Raw genomic sequence first — 19,050 nt, 5'->3', positions numbered from 1 at the left:
CGTGTTCCATAAAAAAAAACTTCACCGTACGAGAAGGTATTAATTGCGCATATATTGGTGCACTGGGTTCAAATGAAAGTCGAGATCACATACATTATCTGCTATAGTCATGTATAAAATATACATAACTATACAACTATATATATAGTCTTTACTTTTATTTTACACACACTGTTAATACAATACCAAATTTTGAAAATTCAATAATTAAATAAACGGAATTTTACATCTATATTTTATTTCAACGCTCAATATTTTATTAAAAATGAGCCGTGACAATATTTATCTAACCCAATTTAAACTTTATCGCTGAGTGTTCCAATTGGAAAACAAAAGAGTTAAGTAACAAAAGAGAACTGTTATCGCCTTTACGGTTCGCTGACCGTGCCAGCGTCGGGCCATGAGCCTCGCGTACGAAAAGCTATATGTATATAGAACAGGATAAGAGATTTTTACGTTTCATAGAAGGTCGGACGAAGCACTTTTAGACTACTCGGAGTAATTGAAAGAGGCACATTTCTAATTATTTTAGCTAAGTATACAATGCCTATTAATTTTTATTATTACCTTGCCCGCTCTACGCCCTTGACTTGTGGTAAAAGTAAATTTAGAATCAATTTAACATCTTCTTTGTTGACGTTCTTAACTGTACTGGTTTACCTATATGAAAGCAATAATTCCTCTGCAAGTGGAACGCGTTTTTAATAAATCAAATTAAACTATTGTCAGAGTTAAACGCGTGTTCAAATTGTAAAATAGATTTTTTTTAAATATAATAAATAGAGTAACGCAGCGCATATCACATTTCACAAACAACATATATAAATAAACAAATATAGATAACACAAGACCATTTCAAAGTAATTCTTATAGAGAGAAATCTGTGAAACCTTTCCATGGCGACATCTATGTAAAACACAAACGTAAATATGCGGGCAAGACTCTTCTGTATCAGCTGTTTTCTACAAGGAATCAAACCCTAAACATATTTATATGCCATTAGCATTACCAACTAAGATACGAAAGTGGTTCTTTTAACATTAAGAAGAATAAAATAATTAAAAATGAAGTTACAATTGCTAACTCAGTTAAGTGGCTTTCGTGATCTAATTAGAAGTGCTGATTATGCATTTCGAAAAGTATTTAAATTTTAAAGAGCTTTGCCAAAAAGATAATATTCACGCTGAAATAAATTTGCTAAAAGGTTAATTATGGAATGTCTACGAGTACATAGATAATAGACTCACATTGTCGTATATTAGAATAAAAACTATGTAGGTACATACACAGAACAGGAACAGCAATTGAAATGTTTTATTTTGCAAGATAAGTACCAATCTAAATATAAGGCCTACAACGCACTAGCGGCTGGCCGCGATGCGGTGTGCCGCTGCGGCAGGCAGCGGTATATACGGTCTGGCGTAGCGGCATGCCGCAGCTCCAGATCAACCGGAGCGGTTGACGGTTGACCGCAAGTCAGTGCGTCGTTATCGTGCGGTTTCATGTAATAATCGATGTGCGGCCAGCCGCAGCGGCACACCGCATTGCGGCCAGCCGCTAGTGCGTTGTAGGCGTAAGACTGTTATTTTTAGATACTTTAAATTTAAATACATTTATATTTCTATCTCATTCATTCCTAGTTATGTGTGTGCCGCCCTTTTTTGACCAAATCCCGCCATTTCTGTATGTAATGTGCCACCCTCCGCCTTGTACCACCTGCTGTTTCTGGATTAGTATCCCTTAGTAGGGATGCACGGTTGTGAAAGCTCCGCTAGAATCTAGTTCATATTTACCATTTCCATTTGACAGTAAATGATTTAATTTATAATTATTTTATAGCGTGATTTTGAGGCGAAATTATCATAATTACAACGGGATGCTGTTGACGTATGATATTCCCTATGTGCGAATGCCAATTGAATAAGTTTCCAAATCCATTTTACTCAAATAACTTTCCCGGAAACGCGTACAACCTTGACAAACAGTGTATTCAGCACCCTTAGATAAATCAGCGTTAATATTGTAGCAGAACTTCCTGCAATAGATCAATGTTTTCCCTCTATCATTAACCAAACTCGAACTAGAACATTTGTAATAACAAAAGATGTCATTGGCAGCCCTATTATAAACTTTAGCACATATTATCATAAGCATTGTCATAGGAACTTAGAACATTTGCTGTAAGCTATTATCTGTTACAGCTTAGAAATAAAGAAAATAAATCAATCAATGGCGCTACAACCTTTTTAGGTCTTGGCCTCAGATTTCTGTATCATATTCATGATCATTTGGTAATCTAATAGGCAAGTAGGTGATCAGCCTTCTGTGCCCGACGCACGCAGTTGATTTTTTTGGTCTAAGGCAAGCCGGTTTCCTCACAATGTTTTCCCTTCAATGTTAAATGCGCACATAGAATAAAAGTCCATTGGTGCACAGCCGGAGATCGAACCTACGACCTCAGGGATGAGAGTCGCACGCTGAAGGCACTAGGCCAAGACTGCTCACTGCTGCTTAGAAATAAAGCAATATACATTCTCAGCCGCATGTATACTCTTTAAACAAATGAAGGTACATTGCGCACGTTTAATTGTGATTGGTCGAACGAAAACTGGTGTGTTGACCAGTTAGTTGATCAACTGTTTGTGATGTGTCTGTTGACCAATCACAATGAAACGGGCGATCGTTTCCTATTTCATGCTATATTCTCACCGCGTGTGTTTGTGTTTCTAATTAAGTTACAAAACAGAGTGCTTCGAACAACATAAGCAAACAAAAACTGTCAAAAATGTGCAGACTATTTAAGATATTTGTAGACTACAATATTAACACTTCTAGTTGATGATTCTAGAATTGTTTTGTGTCAAAAGAACAGTTCCTAAGTTTCTTTTTTTTTTTACTAGGATACAAATACAAATACAAATTTATTCACAAAAATACAAACAAAATCTTACTTACTTAATTTACTTAATTTCATTTAATAAATAATAATAAACTTGACAATAAGCTTAGGGCTATGTATTATACTGAGAGACTGGTGCTTGAAAAAGGTTGGGAAAACCTGTTATTACAAGTCACCAGTCCCTCTTGAACATAGTGTTTCTAAAAGTATTGCTAATTGCTAAAGGATACTAAGTATATTTCATATTTACAATGAAGTATACAGTATTTACAATTGTCTTAACCTACAAAGTAATAACAAAAAAAAATATTTAAAGAAAATCACAACAAATTTAAAAAGTTTAGTCCCAGTGGCAGTGTACCTTTAACGCTGGCAGCATTTCCTCGCTGTATTGCGATACTTATTCGTTGAGCCAGGAAGCCAGCTCTGGGGTCACCGGTACTACTAGGCGCCAACATAAATCTTTAATAAGCGCCTGTGCACTTGAACCCCACGGTCCAAAAGTCTCTACTCCAAAGGGAACAAAATCGAAGTTGCATGAAAGACTCTTAATTTGTGCCGTTTATTATTTTCTGCTCTAACTTAATAAGTGGAACCTACTTCAGTATAGCACCACCAAAACTTTATATTTATACTATAGTTGTTACCAAAGTAAGAAAGATAACGAGATTATTGAAATCCATCTGTTATCTGCAAGTATTACCGTATTATGTTAATAAAAAATAATTCCTAATTTAGGCTGAAAATGGTAATGAACAAAAAATACTGGAATTATTGTGAAAAAGCGTGGGGCGCTCTGTGATCATATTTTTCGTCTATCGAGCAAGCAACCATCATTACCATTTTCAGCCTAAATTAGGAATTATTTTTCACTTTTTAGTTTGATGTGCTTTAAAAGCATGTTTTTTAGTTTTTTTTAACTATTATTTATTTTTTAGTTAAGTTTTTTGTTTTTTTTTTCGGATTATTGCATTGTCATCGATCTTTGACAGGTGCGCAAAGTTTGAATTAAATCTGTCCGTTAAAAGTGGGTCAAAATCGAGTCCGAAGGAGTCGGTTACATACATACATACAGGTGAAGCGTGTAAAAACCTTTATTTCGGACAAGTTCCTGTTTCTTACACACATTCAATTAAAAACAAAGTTAAATCCGCTTGCCGATACCGACAAAGGCCTCCTCCACACTTCTATTCTGCCCTTTCGCGCCCCACTGACCAAACCTTGCCCGCAACCAGTTATATTTCATTTTCTCATCTCTTGTACTGTTCGTTTTTCCAATTTTTGAGTACCAACTCATTATAGTTCTATTCCACTTCCCAGGTCCTTGCAAGGTGTGTCCTGTGCATCTCCACTTGTCCTTTCGAATACTCTTTATAATGTCCTAGAGGACATTTAGAAATGTTTCCAACTACCTTGCATTGAAACCACAATTATTGCCAGGTTTTCCCTAATTACTAAATGGGGTTATGATTTCTACTCTAGTTTTACGCCGCGCCTTTTCGAAAGCTAAAACGTTTCCGACGAAGAAGTGGTTTAGAGATCAGAATGGTTAACAATTTGTGTCTACTATTTCATAATGATAACAATTGTTTTAAGGGTGTTGGTGTAACGACTGGTTAAAATAAACTAATGTTTCTGCCAACAAGACCCTATTTCTAACAACTTATTAAAAGATAACACAATTAAAGCGACATGTTTGCTCGCGTTTAAATTCTTCGCGGGATAAGCGCCTCTTACGTAATTACCTCGGCGTTGAGTCTGTTTAATTTATACGATATTTTTGTCGAAATTAAATACTATTTATTAAACATTATTAACTATAAATATACTACCTAAAACTACAAAACTGGGACGTACACTAGTACGTTTTACTATGATAAGTAGATGGTTCATGTACCTTCGTAATTCTTTTGACATTGGATATCCGTGATATTGCGTCAACCATTGTGATAAAATTGATATATTTTATTAGTTCGACCATTTTTTTATAGGTTCTCTATCTTTTCATGTGCAGTTTAAAACGTAATCGTGGGTAGTATCGCTTTACTGTGATTGGTGACTAATCACAATCAAGCGTCCAGCCAATGTATTGTTAGTTAGTTGCATATATAGTTTTTTCTTATAAATTCCTTATCTAAGTATTAAAAATGAGAGCTTTCGTTTGAAATCGGTATCGTATCGTATAAAAAACGCCCTTTTAACTGGAGAAAGGTCATTTTTTCATTTTCCTGTTTGTCTCGATTAAAGCTTAAATGAAAAAAATGTAATTCGTATTTTTATAAAATAGAACGTATTAAAGGTCCATTTTGCTTTGCAGGTATTTGCTGTTTCTGGGAATACTGATTGTAAGTAATTTTATTTAAAGAAAGTCAATTATAAAGTTTTTTTTATAAAATTCGCCTGGTTATCTGTCTGTCAGAGCCGCAGGGTCCGTAAAGTACTGATAGCCTAGTGAGTAGTGGCTTTGGCGTGCGACTCTCATCTTTGAGGTCCTAAGTTCTATATCCGGCTGTCCATCAATCGACATTCTGTCTATGTGCGTAACATTCGCTCAAATGGTGAAGGAAAACATCGTGAGGAAATCAGGTTGCCTTAAACCCAAAAAGTCAACGGCGTGTGTCAGGCTGATCTCCTAGCCTCTTACAAATGACCATGAAATCGATACAGAACTCTGATACCCAGACCTAAAAAGGTTGTAGCGTCATTGGTTTGTTTGGTTTTTTTTCTGAATGAATAAATTTAAGAAGTGTAAATGCCTAAATATGCGAATGACAGAATAAGCTTGATAAAATCAATTACTCCAGTTCTCATTTAAAATTAATTAACACAACGTAAAACGAAACGAAATAATTGAAGCTTTGTGATATAATCTTCAATCTGAAATGTAAACACATGGGAAAGTTGATTATGCGGATCGGTGAGTTGGTTTGGAATTTTGTGGACTTTTCAGGATTGTCAAGTTAAATATATTTTTAACTAAAAAATTAGTACAAACTTATTCTGTTTTTACATTTCTTCAAATTTTTCATGGTCGCTTATTTTTCGACTTACTATATCGTTATACTTAACTCTGATTCGAATTTCAAATTACATACTCTAAGATTTTAAAAAGCGAGTCTGATACTGAAGCCACAAGCCAAAACTGCACATTATTAATTCAGCTGAAATACTTAAAATTGTATCAAATATCCTATATGTTACGGTAATTAAGTTACACAGCTATACTAATGAATAAAGCACAAAATTTCCAAAACATTTTTACATATTCAATTAATATTTATTGCTATAAATATTAATTGAATAATAATTATTTACCTGAATGTTGTTTCATTGCTTATTATTTCTTATTAAGAGATAATTATTATATTAATGCTTGATAGTTTGGTTTTAGCGCACATTACTTTCGAGAGGACTACGAGAAAAAAGTATGTATGTAACATATGTAAACTTAGGAAGGTGTTAAAATTAAAGTTACGCAAAAATGCAACGCAAAAGTTTTGTAAAAACATCAACCATATTCGAATAAATACGCTATTTATAATATTTTATTTTAAACAAATTAACACGCCATAATACCATACCCCCCAGAATTAATTAATTTAATTGAATATCTTAGGATGTTTCAAAATAGTTCCGCTTCAAAATCACAGTCACCACGCGCACATTTCTGTGCACAGGTGCAATTAATGGTCATGAAACCACGGCGAACTAGACTTTCATAATTTCTCCTTCTTAAGTTCAGAAGTCATCTGTTTGTAAGTCGATGAGAACTACAAATTGACTTGTTACAAGTTTTATAGCAGTTTTCAAAGTGATTTCAGAGTTTACAGATAGTTTCAGTTTTATAGTTTGTTTGACAAACAATTTCTCTTATTTATCGATGTTTTTGTTATTTTATCTTAAGAAAAGGTTCAAATTTAATAAATATCTAAGATGTTTTAAGACGATTTACTTGTTAAATAAGTTAATACGTCATGTGGAACATGGTGTAATGGCTGCAGCTCCTTACAAACGTTGTGTAAAAAAAAGGCGATTAAAAAGAGTGGCGGAGAGTTTATTGCCAGTTCTTCTCTCCCGTTCTACGCCCTTGATTTGAGAACTGGCAGTAAATGTAAAATTAGAAGCATTAATATGAATTTCTTTACTGACGAGTCATAAGTGTAAATTATGTTACCTATATGATTACATATTTTTTTTTAATTCATCAATAATTATATTTGCCCTCAATAATCCCCAAAAAGGTGTGTGGAGAACACGTGTTATTAATTTCTAACACGATTCACAGATATTTTGTAAAATCCTGTAGTGTAGTGTTTTTATGTGTAATAAAAGTGAAAACCCGAAATTAAGATATGATTATGAAATATAACTTAAATGTTTTATGTAATTTTCATACAAAATGCACGTAAGTACGATTACGTAATCCCCACGATCGACATAGTTTACGTTTCATCAAATTTTTCCAAATGAATAGTAATCAGCGTGGTTCTCATATAGTTTGAATTCTATACAATTTCTCCAGAAACTTGAATATAGGAAAGAGTTATTCTAATCTTAAGGCTCCAAAGGTTCTTGGATTTGTGTGTCTGTTTTAATGATTACTTTTCTCCAAGACAAAATGTAGTACCTAACAATTATTGTGTTACTGTTAATCAAACCTAAAACCTCTAAGATAAAGAAGAAGGTTCTGGCCGCAGTTTAGCCAGGCTTTTGCAATGGTATTTGTATTCCGTCTTGCCCCCTGGTGTATCACGTTTTGTCAATTTCGTTGCCAAAATTAGTTCTGAAACCACATTAAAAGTTAGAAGAGTGAGCCGCGTTAATTTATAACTTTCCGAACGTCACCCGTAAAATGTTAATAAAGCTTTTAGTATTATTTTAACGATTAATTTATGACTCAGAGGCAATCGGTGTGGGATTTATATGTTTTCTGCACTTCTGCAGTTGTAAAAAGTAAACAGTGAGAAAAGGCTTTAGCAATTTATTGTGAATCAGCTGTGCACGCGCGTTAATTCGTAAACAGTGTAAATACTAATTAATTAAATTTATTAGGAAATATCCTAATATGTATAAAAAGTGGGAAGATACAAAAACCCTTTACTCACTAAGACCTTCTCGTTAAAACCAACTGATTCCACCTACATCCAGACTAAAATAACATCAATCAGGACTATTGATCTCCTAAATAAGAATACCACATTACCAGAAAATTTGAAGAATGAAACAAATAACTTAAGGTTTACCAAATTTTTAAAGGAATTATTATGTAAGAAATGTTATTACACTGTTACGGAGTATTACTGATAGACTTTAATTTCTTTTTAAAGTTAAGTTTATTAATAATGTTAAGTACATTCTCCTTTTCGCAACGTGAAGCAAAAGCAAATATGTATAATAATATATTAACTATAATAAAGCATGCCCTCTCACAACATTGCTGTGCCTAACCAAGGTCCTTATTGTAATAAATTATAACTTGTCACGTGTAAAATATGAACATAAGGAATGCAATAAAGATTTGAGTTAGAGTAATAGTAATAACAGATAAGCACTATTTGAACAATCAAATACAAAAGTAACGTATATCTGGTGCGAGCGACGAAGATGGGACCCTTTTGTAATGGAATCGCTGTTAGCCTGACGGGGCTTTGACGACTCATTGGTCTAGTGGTTAGTACCCCTGAATGCGAATCCATGGGTCCCGGGTTCGATCCCCGGCTGAGACGAACATCGATGTGATGAGCATTTGGTTAGGTCTTGGGTGTTTAAATATGTATTTATATCTATCTATCCATAATAATATGTATGTATATCCGTTGCCATATCTATCCGTAGTACCCATAACACAAGCTTCACCAGCTTAGCATGGGACTAGGTCAATTGGTGTGAATTGTCTTTAAAAAAAAAATGTCAGCTTGGCAGGACGGATGCTCACTGAGTGAACGAAGCGAAGTAAAAGACCTCGCCTTCCCCGGTGAAAGTGGTTTTTTCCCTAATCTGATTGACCCCGACCACACTACGCCCTGCTTTTATAATTGAAGCTCAGTTGTCCCTCAATCCTACGAATGGCTTGACATTTTTAGCTTATTGTAAATTAAAGCTCCCTCCGTCTTCTGTCTCAATAATTAATTTACCTTACTATTTGGTCTTGCATGCGGTCTTCTTTATGAATACAAAAAGTATCCAATTTGTTGCAGATTATCATAAGTAATGCGCGTTGTTACTTTTCGGATATTTCTGTTTATTTATAGGAACGTACAACATGAATTAAAATAAATATCAATTTATTGTAATTCAAGTTGATGATATGGTTTTTAGTTCAATATTCGAAATTAACATGATATTATGGAATTGATGAGTCTAATTAACTGTAAAGGCTAAAATTATATGTTACGGCTATACAGGCATCCATTAAATTATTATTTTATTCATTAATTAATAAAAGGAAATGGTTAATTAAATATTAATGGAACGATGAATATGAATATGGCTGTTAAGGTGTTAGCTATAAATTGCTAAGTGTACTCTTGATATAAATTATTATTTCTAAATATCTCGAATACAAAAACTATAACACAATAAATAATAGGGACTTAGTATGCAACCATAGGTAATAGGAGCTTTTAGAACACATTGAAATTGTTAACCTAAGAAATACTTACATAAGAAAATAAAAGAAACAAAAGATACGCTAAAGCGTCTAAATAAGCAGATTTAAGTGGGTATGAATTGCAAATTTAATTTGAAAGATTACCCGCCATTCGCCGCCATGTTTGCGGAGCCATCTTGTGTTGCCATCATGGTGATTTATGTCTGACATTTCATAAGCCTGCCTGAAATCTTTGTTTAGGGCAACCCTAACTAACGATAATTACAGAATTATCTGTTGTTAAATTAGCTGAATAGTCCGGATATTATTATTACTATTAGGGTTATTATTATTACTGGAATTCATTTTACTCGCTGGTTTTGTTCAAACGCATATTTTTACGGCAACGCGGCGCTCTTAACCGAATAAGAGGTCAGTCATTCCCGTTCACCCAATAAATCCATATGCGATTAAACAATCAATCATAAGTCTCTTATTACCGTAAATCCGTAGCGGGGATTGAATTCGACGTGATTTGAACATGCTACTTTTGACATTATATTTTTTTGTATAAAAATAAGTTTTTTTTTGTTAGTGGCCGTTCAACTATTACGTAAGCATATAGTGCATATAGGGGGGAGGTACGGGATCTTTGATTTTCTTATTTGGTGATTTTTTACATATATTATCCACACATTGTGAGCCTACAGCATTTGGGATCCTTATTTCATAAAGGATATTAGTTTGCTTGAAAGGGTTCAAAGAAAAGCCACGAAAATGATCAGGTCATTCAGGAAGAAATCTTATAATGAGCGTCTGAAAGCACTTGACCTTACTGATTTAGGAAGTAGGAGATTACGAGGAAATCTCATTGAAACCTATAAAATCCTCACTGGCCACTATAATGTTCCAGGAATTGAGAAGCTCTTCATTTTAAGTGAAAATACGCATTTGAGGGGTAGTTCTTTAAAACTTAAGACCACTCAACACAACACAAATTCCCTAAAGAACTTTCTCCCAAACCGTGTAGTGGCCGACTGGAATAGGCTTCCGGAAAGTGTGATCAGTGCACCATCTGTGAACACCTTTAAAAATAGACTGGACAAGTTTCTCCAAATCCCTTAATACACGCGCATCAGCTTATTAAAAGCTGCCAGTGTGTTAATTAAATAATAAAAATAATAAAAAACACTCTTAATATACAGGCAAGTTGGCATGTAAAGAAATGTAAATAACAACTTTAAGGATTTATAGAAAACATCTACGAAATGCGTTGATTCTTCTCTGTGGACACTAAACTTTTATCAAGGAGGCGATATGAAAGAAATAAAAAGTAGGCTAGTTGTATTCGGAGGCTTTTTATCTGTTTATTTATTTGTTTTGCCGATACGGCCAAGGGTTTTACGGTTTCAGATTTTTCTTCGAATACTTTTGTATTACTTGTTATAGATCAATATCTGGATCTATGGAAGTATTTCAAAGAAAGTGTTTATTATTACTTTTCATAGGATAAAACATACTTTTAACAAGAGATATTCATGCGGGATTAGATATACATTACTTTCATTTAAGGACTTCAGAAGAATTTTTATTCAATATTTTGTTTATTAAATTATTTTTCTACTGGTACTTCTAAAAATAATACAATTACGCAATATGTCATAAAAACACAGTTAACAGTTATTAAAACAAAATAATATGTTTAAAAAAAAAAAGTTTTTCAATTATCAGAGCAGAGCAGTATAGACGATGATCTAATATATGTAGTAATAAATTTATAATAACCAATTCAACCAGGGCACGCCACTCAATCCCCTCTGCAATTCAAAAACTGTCTTGTACTCCGAAATGAGAATATTCCAGCGCCAACTCCCGCCAATTTCTGGCTTTCAGATGCAAAAGGTCCTCCACACTGTAGATCCATCGATACCTAGGTCTCCAAAGCTCGGTTAAATCAGAGCAGCTAATCTAATATGTTAGTCTGTGTACAGGCAAACGAACACTAAATATTCCAAAACAGAGCCGATGTGAAGTCTGTGTCTAACATAAATTTACGTGCCCATCCGAGCCTGCAGAAATCACTCCCAACTTCATAAGCTTACATATAGAATTAAGTGATAACCGCTTAGCCTGTGTCTGGCGTGGAACTGCAACGCCAGAGGCTGCAAGTTGCCATGGCAACTAAAAACTTTGTTTAAAATCACATTTTATATTTTTGCACCCAAACCTCAAAACCAGTTAATCATGGATTTCACTTAATAAGGCAGGTTGCACTGTTATCTATTTCCTATAGCTATGTCAATAGCAAATACGTTAAAATATGAATATTTAAATTTAATACGGCCATCCGCGAAAGGTGACGTTGGCAGAGTACCAAAACTGGCGGTTCCATATCTTACACACATTAGCATAACTGCGCAATTGAATCTTGTAGATAAGTTTAATTTAGTATTCAGGCTGTGGTTAAAGATCGATTTTAATATGACGAGAAAGGTATTCTTAATCATTTATCTATACGTGAGGCTAAGCAAGGTAAAGTAAGGCAACGTACTCACAAGCCCTTTGCAATGAGAGATGTCCATGGGCGGCGATATCACTTAACATCAGGTGAGCCTTCTCCCGTTTGACCCCTGTTCTATAAAAAATATATACCTACATTTTGATTAATAATCAATGCGGGAAGCCTCTGGCATTGAGAGTGGGCGTAGGCGGCGGTATCACTTAACATCGGATGAACCTGTACGTTAATCCTATTATATATAAAAAATATACCTACATTTGCTTCTTAATCAATGCTTTGTAAATTATACCATCCAGACTTCTGTCCGTTACCACAGGTCTTTTCAAGAACTATGTATACACCACAAGGTAGACAGTGTTTGAAATGAGAGATGAGAATGAGATGATATTTCCGAACTTATGAGGTAGTACCACTCGGGGACTTACTGGCAAAGTGTGTATCCATGGACTCTTTTATATGGTGAGCCGCCTGTCTGTTGGTGCCATGTTCTATAAAAAAAATCGGTTGTCTGTAAAGTCGGTTTACTGACGATAGTTGAACGTGACAACGTCATAAGAGAATACTGATGGAATGGTTGCATTTTTAAAAGAAAATTCTAATTTTATTTGTTTGACAGATAAAGAGAAGGAGGTAAATTGAAATTATAATTAAATTGATCAAGTTATATTTATTTGTACGCATAAATACAATTATGTAATTTTTTTAACGAACGAACGCTGTCGAACGCGGAGACCGATTGTGCCTCTTTGTCGCTCGTTCCGCGCTCTCGCTTGCACTTCAAGCCTTAAATGGAACGCCTCAGAGCGAGGTAACGCCGCATGCGTCATGTTTTTTCGTGCGTGCAGCCGGCTCCATCGAGTTATAAGACGTTGTCACGTCAATAATTTAAAATAAAAGTGTTGTCGTTAAGAAATTTCTGGGTCTGCGATTTACTGATATTTATAGTGCTAATAAGTTAGCCAGTCCATCAGTAATGGTAATAAGTCAGGAACCAAGGAAGGAAGGTGTGCGATAATCAGTTAACTAGCAGACATTCTGTAAAAGACAAAGAGATTATGTATAAAATCTGTACTTTAAAGATATAATACAATCTTTCATCAGTCCGAGACCTTGCGACATATCTCTGCTACTTTCCTGTCATGTATATGCCTGTCAAGAGTGATTGATTAAAATGTAAGTAACAATAAATTTGAGACAAATATGTATATTGGTATGGCCTAAACATACGGAAATATTAATATCCTTCGGGAAATATTGCTTTATTTGTGCAAATATATTCGATTAGTAGACCTTCTGCCGTCATATAAGTTTACACAAATTTTCCTCTTTTATTTAATATCATATTAAAGTAAATATTGAATATTTTGTTAATATGGTTGAGAAAACATTGTCTGCTTTTATGTATTTTCTAAATTTGTAAAATTTTTTTATGTTATTAAAAATCAATGGCGCTTCAACCTTTTTAGTTCCAACCTCAGATTTCTCTATCTGTTTCATGATCATTTGTTAATCTAATAGGTAAGTAGGTGATCAGCCTTCCGTGCCTGACAAACGCCGTCGACTATTTGGGTCTAGGGCAAGGCGTTTTCCTCACGATGTTTTCCTTCACCGTTCGAGCCAATATTAAATGTTAATTTACCTTTAAAATACAACTTATACGTTTTAAAATCCAATAAAAATTTAGACTTTAGTAGTATTTGAATGTTTACAGGCAAAATGCGAAAGGACACAAACCTTTAGATATAGGTCATTGTTTTCTGAATAGAGCCTCGAGTTTTCAAGATATTAAATAACTCAATCACGATACAATAAGTCTATAAATTACGTCGATTCAATTGACTGTACAATGCAAATTGACTTCGATTGAAATACGAATTTCCAGAGATGAATGGGATTGAAAATACTGTCCAGCATACAAAAAACTTAACTAAAATAAAATCTTTGATTGCGTTTAGTTTAAAATTGTCACACAGTCTTTTAAGACTATGTTTTACTCGTAAAAGAGCGAACAAGCGAGCGAGAAATTAAGACTCGCGTATTTATTATGCGTGACACATTAATTTCTGTATATATCAACGTCAATAAAGAAATACATATTAAATGGTAAAGGCTTTTAATTTTACATTTCCTGCCATTTCTCAGATCAAGGGCGTAGAACGAGAAAATACTCTCCGCCACTCTTTTTAATCGCCAATTTTTTTGTTTTACACAATGTTTGTTAGGAGCTGCAACTATTATACCATGTTCGACATGACATCTTAAATAATTGATATTTAATTAATAATAAAAAGAAAAACATTAAAAACAAATTTGTCCTCCATCAGCAGTAGGCATGGGGAAATAGGTGCTCCCACTTACATTATGAAGGAACAACACGCAAACACATAGTCGAAATAACTTACATCACCGCATACGCGAATTCATAGTTTGGGAAGTCAAACTCAGGATTTTTGACCTAGCTAACTGAATAAATCAACTACTGTATCACGTTGTTGCTCGTAACTGTTCCTTGATAAAAGATGTCGTTGCATATACATTCAAAACATAAGCGTTTTCTTGGCAATGTTTATTGAATTGGAATATTAAAATAACAAAACAATAATTTGGCCTATAGTATAGTAACCTATATATTTCGTCAGTTTTCGTTCGAATCAGTTTATGTCGTCATAAAAGTAATTTTGTCGTCACCTCTAATTGAATAAAGCGGAATGCTTAAAATAATCCGCTTCATTTGTGCCATAGCTGTCAATTACTGTCAGTTTATCTTGGCCGACTATCGCGTCAAGCATTTTTACATATTTTAACTAGCGTCTGAGGATAAAAATACTTTATAAAACATGTATTTCTGTGGTTACACATTCATACACATTACACTCACTCATTCACTCACATGCACCTACATGCTCACTTATGTATTCTTGCGTGTTACGCGTCGCGTAATGCTGTTTGTTAAAAAAAATTGGGATAGGAAATTGTTGTAAATATTAAAAAAAAAAAAATGAAATTGTATTTTAAAAAAGAATTGTATTAAATTTGTTATTTTTTACTTAAAGTGAAATCCCAAATCTTACACATTGTAATGTATACTATGAATAAATACACTTTTATTTGATTTCCTTTATTAATCTCTGAAAGAGAATAATATGTCTTTATTAATAGAGTGGAGATGGAAACAGTCATCGATTTAAATAGATTATACACTCTCATTTCAAAAATCTAATCGATTTTTTTTATGTTTCACATTGGGAAAGAAACTTATCATTTTTAAATAAAATTCTTTTATAGCTGATGTATCTCGACTTCAAAAGAAGGATTACGATTCAAGGCGTATATTTTTTGTTTGTTTCTTTACAACATCTTAAAATCACCCACTAAAGAAATTGTAAGCCATTTTGTTCCAAAAAAGTTTTTTCTCGAAAATATGTAAAAGTCAAATCCTGTCAGCATGGAGCAAATGCTATCAATGTGTTATTCAGAGGAATAGAGCTGAGAGCTCTTGAATAAAATCTACTTTAAATACAATTAAAATGTAAAGAACAACTGAGAAACATTGGTCAATGAACTTGTTTATGAAAATTATTTTGTATACGTACTTAATATTATAAAGAGGGTTTTTATTCTTGTAATAAACTCAAAACCTACGTCAAAAATTCTTTCACTAATGCAGCATGCGTAGACCCTGAATAAACTATATATTTTTTTTTTTAAATTTAGTTATCAAGCCCACAACATCACACACAGTCCTAAGTCCACCAACTATTTCACAAAATCCCACATCTAAAATGTGTGATAATTAATACAAGCATAAGTTTCTCAGTAAAAACATCAAATAGAAATTTAAAAAAAACACAACTAAAACACACACGACAATGCAAGCACACATTAAAATAAAATCAATTTTTTAACATAAACATAAAATAAAATTTTCAACAACTATAGCACTGTGCAGAAAAAAAAAGAAAAATCATCAGCATTTCGCAAATATATTAAAAAAATAAAGATGGCGAGCCTTGGAGGAGGCTTTTACCGAAGAGGGTTTCTAATACATTAATATTAGTTACAGTTTATAAGGAATACGTTGAAATGTATACCTAGTTTATAATATAAAAATAAATTAAGGCTCAAAAAAAGTTAAATCGCAAACAGCGCGTCAGAGTTTTATATATCGAAAACTTGGCAGTTCATTTATGTATTGAATCTTCTTTTATTAATTTTATTACTTCAATTAATAAATGACGTTTAAAAAAGTGTGTGCTTGTAACCTTTACGCACGATTGAAGTAATACTTCTTTGGCGTTGACGGCATATATATCACTGAAATGATTAATTATTAACTTAAATAATAAATATCATATTATAATTTAATTATACTTATTATTTATGTGCTTTAGAAAGATTATTCAAATACAAAGGTTAGATCAGCAGATGTCAATATAACCTTGTTATTGAATATGATAGAATGTCGCAATCGTCAGAAAATTTATTATTAATTTAAAAGTAATAAATCAATAAGTATATTTAGAGATTTTCAAAAAACTTTGAAATTTAAAATATTTACGAAAAATTTGGAAATAAATAATCCTAATTGATATTTTCCAATAGCTGGCGTATAAGTCAAGAAGCGTGGAGAATATGACAATTGACATTAGACATATACTTACGACCAATTCGAATTATTATTTTTAAATAGCGGAACTACACAGGCTAACTACACAAGTAAGCGTTACTTCTGTCAGAAAAAAATCTGAGTTACTCCCAAGTCGCGCCTAAAGAAGTTTACTTCAAAAGGTAAGCTCGACTGCTATCAGGCCTAAAGATAATGCTTATAGAATTATTAAAGTCAAGAAATCTAATATCCATTAAGGCAGGTCACTGAATATCCACCGTATTCACAGAATATTCCTGTAATATACTAGTACGTAGAAATGTAACGATAATCCTGGTGAATATTCCGTTTGCTGACGCGACGGTGTAGTCACGTTTGCCTGTTACGAATATGATAACGATACTCAATAATTTCCTTTAGGCCGATAGTGGAATAAAGCATTCCCACTAATGATTAATATTTATGTAATTATTTTTCAGACTGATTTCTTCCTAATCTTTTAATGTGCATTGATCTACTGATTAATACACTCCTCAAATTAAATCGTAAACAAATGAAAAAAATCAACAAAAATAAATTTACCAAATTTAATCTAAAATAAATTAAAATATTCATAAAACCTAGACAGACTAAAAGTTAATTTTACGGTTCATGAATTACAATGCGATACATAAGAATAAGAATGAATGAATTACATAAGTCACGATTTATTAAATATGACTTTTTTGAAATATATTTTTAATTAATTAAAAGAGTATATTTTTGTGTTTGTAATAATCACCAATTAGTTTGTATCCCTTAAAATGTTTCTTTAATTTAATCTGTTATTTAAAATACAAAAAATGGTGCCAAAGGTCGGTTATGAATATCATAAATTCAGTTAAATCTATTTCACCCAACCCAACGTCTAATAAAATAGGTATTTCAGATATGTTGACAATATTCCGTACTTGAATAGCACAAAGGTTATTTTTTAAATTGTATTCCGTACGTGGGTCACATGAATAATTGAAAAGGCACCAACCCTTTGGCAGGCTATTGATTTATAAGTCAAGGTTCATCTTGAGATTAGCGTTTCTTGAACGGAAATCTGGGGACTTCACTTTGAAGAATGACTCGTTGGATTGCGTCGCCTGTCAGGTTTTATTTTCAGACGTTTTTCATCTCAGAACATTTAATTTAAATAAACTCAATAGACAAATTGTGTACTATAAACATTTGATATAAATTCTCTGTAAAAAGTGATTTAAAAGAGTTATTTAACAAGCAAGCAACGAAATTTTCGTTTTCTAAAAACTCATGCCGGCAGAATGCATGCAATGCATGCCGCCGGCGCAGATAATAAAAACAGGAGTGTTTTTATTGCTGCTTTTTATTATTGACTAACCGAGAAACAGCTAACACATGCTTACAAATGTCATTGTCAAATATACGAGTGGGGCTACAACCTTTTAGATCTGGGCCTCAGATTCCTGTATCTGTTTCGTGATCATTTGACTTATCAAAGTGCTTGTAGGTGATAAGCGTTCAGTACCTGACACACGCCGTCGACTTTTATGGGTTTCCCCGCAATGTCGTCCATCACTGTAAAAATAACCCTTGTAAAACTATTTTAAATATTGGTATGTGTGAGCGCGTGTGTGTACATGTGTGAGAAAGTAAGCCTGACTTTTTACTTAATATTTACAAATACTGATTAAAAATAATAAATTGGTACTTTGTGATGTCGATGGGGCTCCCTTGCTATAGCAGTGCGTCTACAATGTTTGGTTGTGTAGGTGTGAACTGTTTTTACGCCACGATGCGTAATCAAGCTGAATCTCTAGAAAGGCGCGTGCGTCGGAGACCTAACAGCATGCTGGCGGTAATATTGGGAAGGCTGGATTGTCATTACATATATTATAAATAACACAATAATAGCTTGGACTTATGATTGTCTGCTTGAATAAATAAATTATTATTATTTAATCCATATATCCAAACGAACGAGCAAACGAAAAATATTTTATTATTTAATTTCGTGGTGTTTACGAAAAGATTGAATCAAATGTAACCAAAGTAATACTCTAAGCCAACTATTCAGTATATAAATAAGTACATCAATTCCGAGACAAATTCAAAGGGTCCATTACCGTCTGAGCGTGATAGCATTTCTACTATTTGTCAGTGTGAAACGGTCCGATTACGTATTAGAATTACTATTGATATTACAATTTCTATGCCCAAGAGACGCATAGACAAAAACCTTTTTCCGCAGGCGTGACTCGCTGTCTGTATGATTGCCATGTGACTAAATTCATTCAAAGTCAAAAGTTAGGTAACGATTTTGATAGGAGAAAATATTTAACCTTAGTCGTATAGTATTTTTAAATAGTTTTAGTTTTTTTTTAAATAAACAAATCAGTGGCAATACAACCTATTAATTATTTTTCAAT

General features: G+C 33.2%; 1 protein-coding gene across 1 annotated transcript in view; it reads left to right on the top strand.

The window, feature by feature from the left end:
* Positions 1-19,050, top strand: part of LOC125050116 — a 152,698-nt gene that overhangs the window by 52,507 nt on the left and 81,141 nt on the right. Inside the window, exon 2 of the mRNA XM_047649729.1 lies at positions 5,217-5,244. The gene's annotated coding sequence lies outside the window, so the exon portion shown is untranslated. The remainder of the gene's footprint in view (positions 1-5,216; positions 5,245-19,050) is intronic.

Source organism: Pieris napi, chromosome 6 (genome assembly GCF_905475465.1).
Source record: "Pieris napi chromosome 6, ilPieNapi1.2, whole genome shotgun sequence".
Lineage (NCBI taxonomy): Eukaryota > Metazoa > Arthropoda > Insecta > Lepidoptera > Pieridae > Pieris > Pieris napi.
Note: the sequence above shows the minus strand (reverse complement) of the source record. Positions and strands in the feature narration are given on the sequence as shown.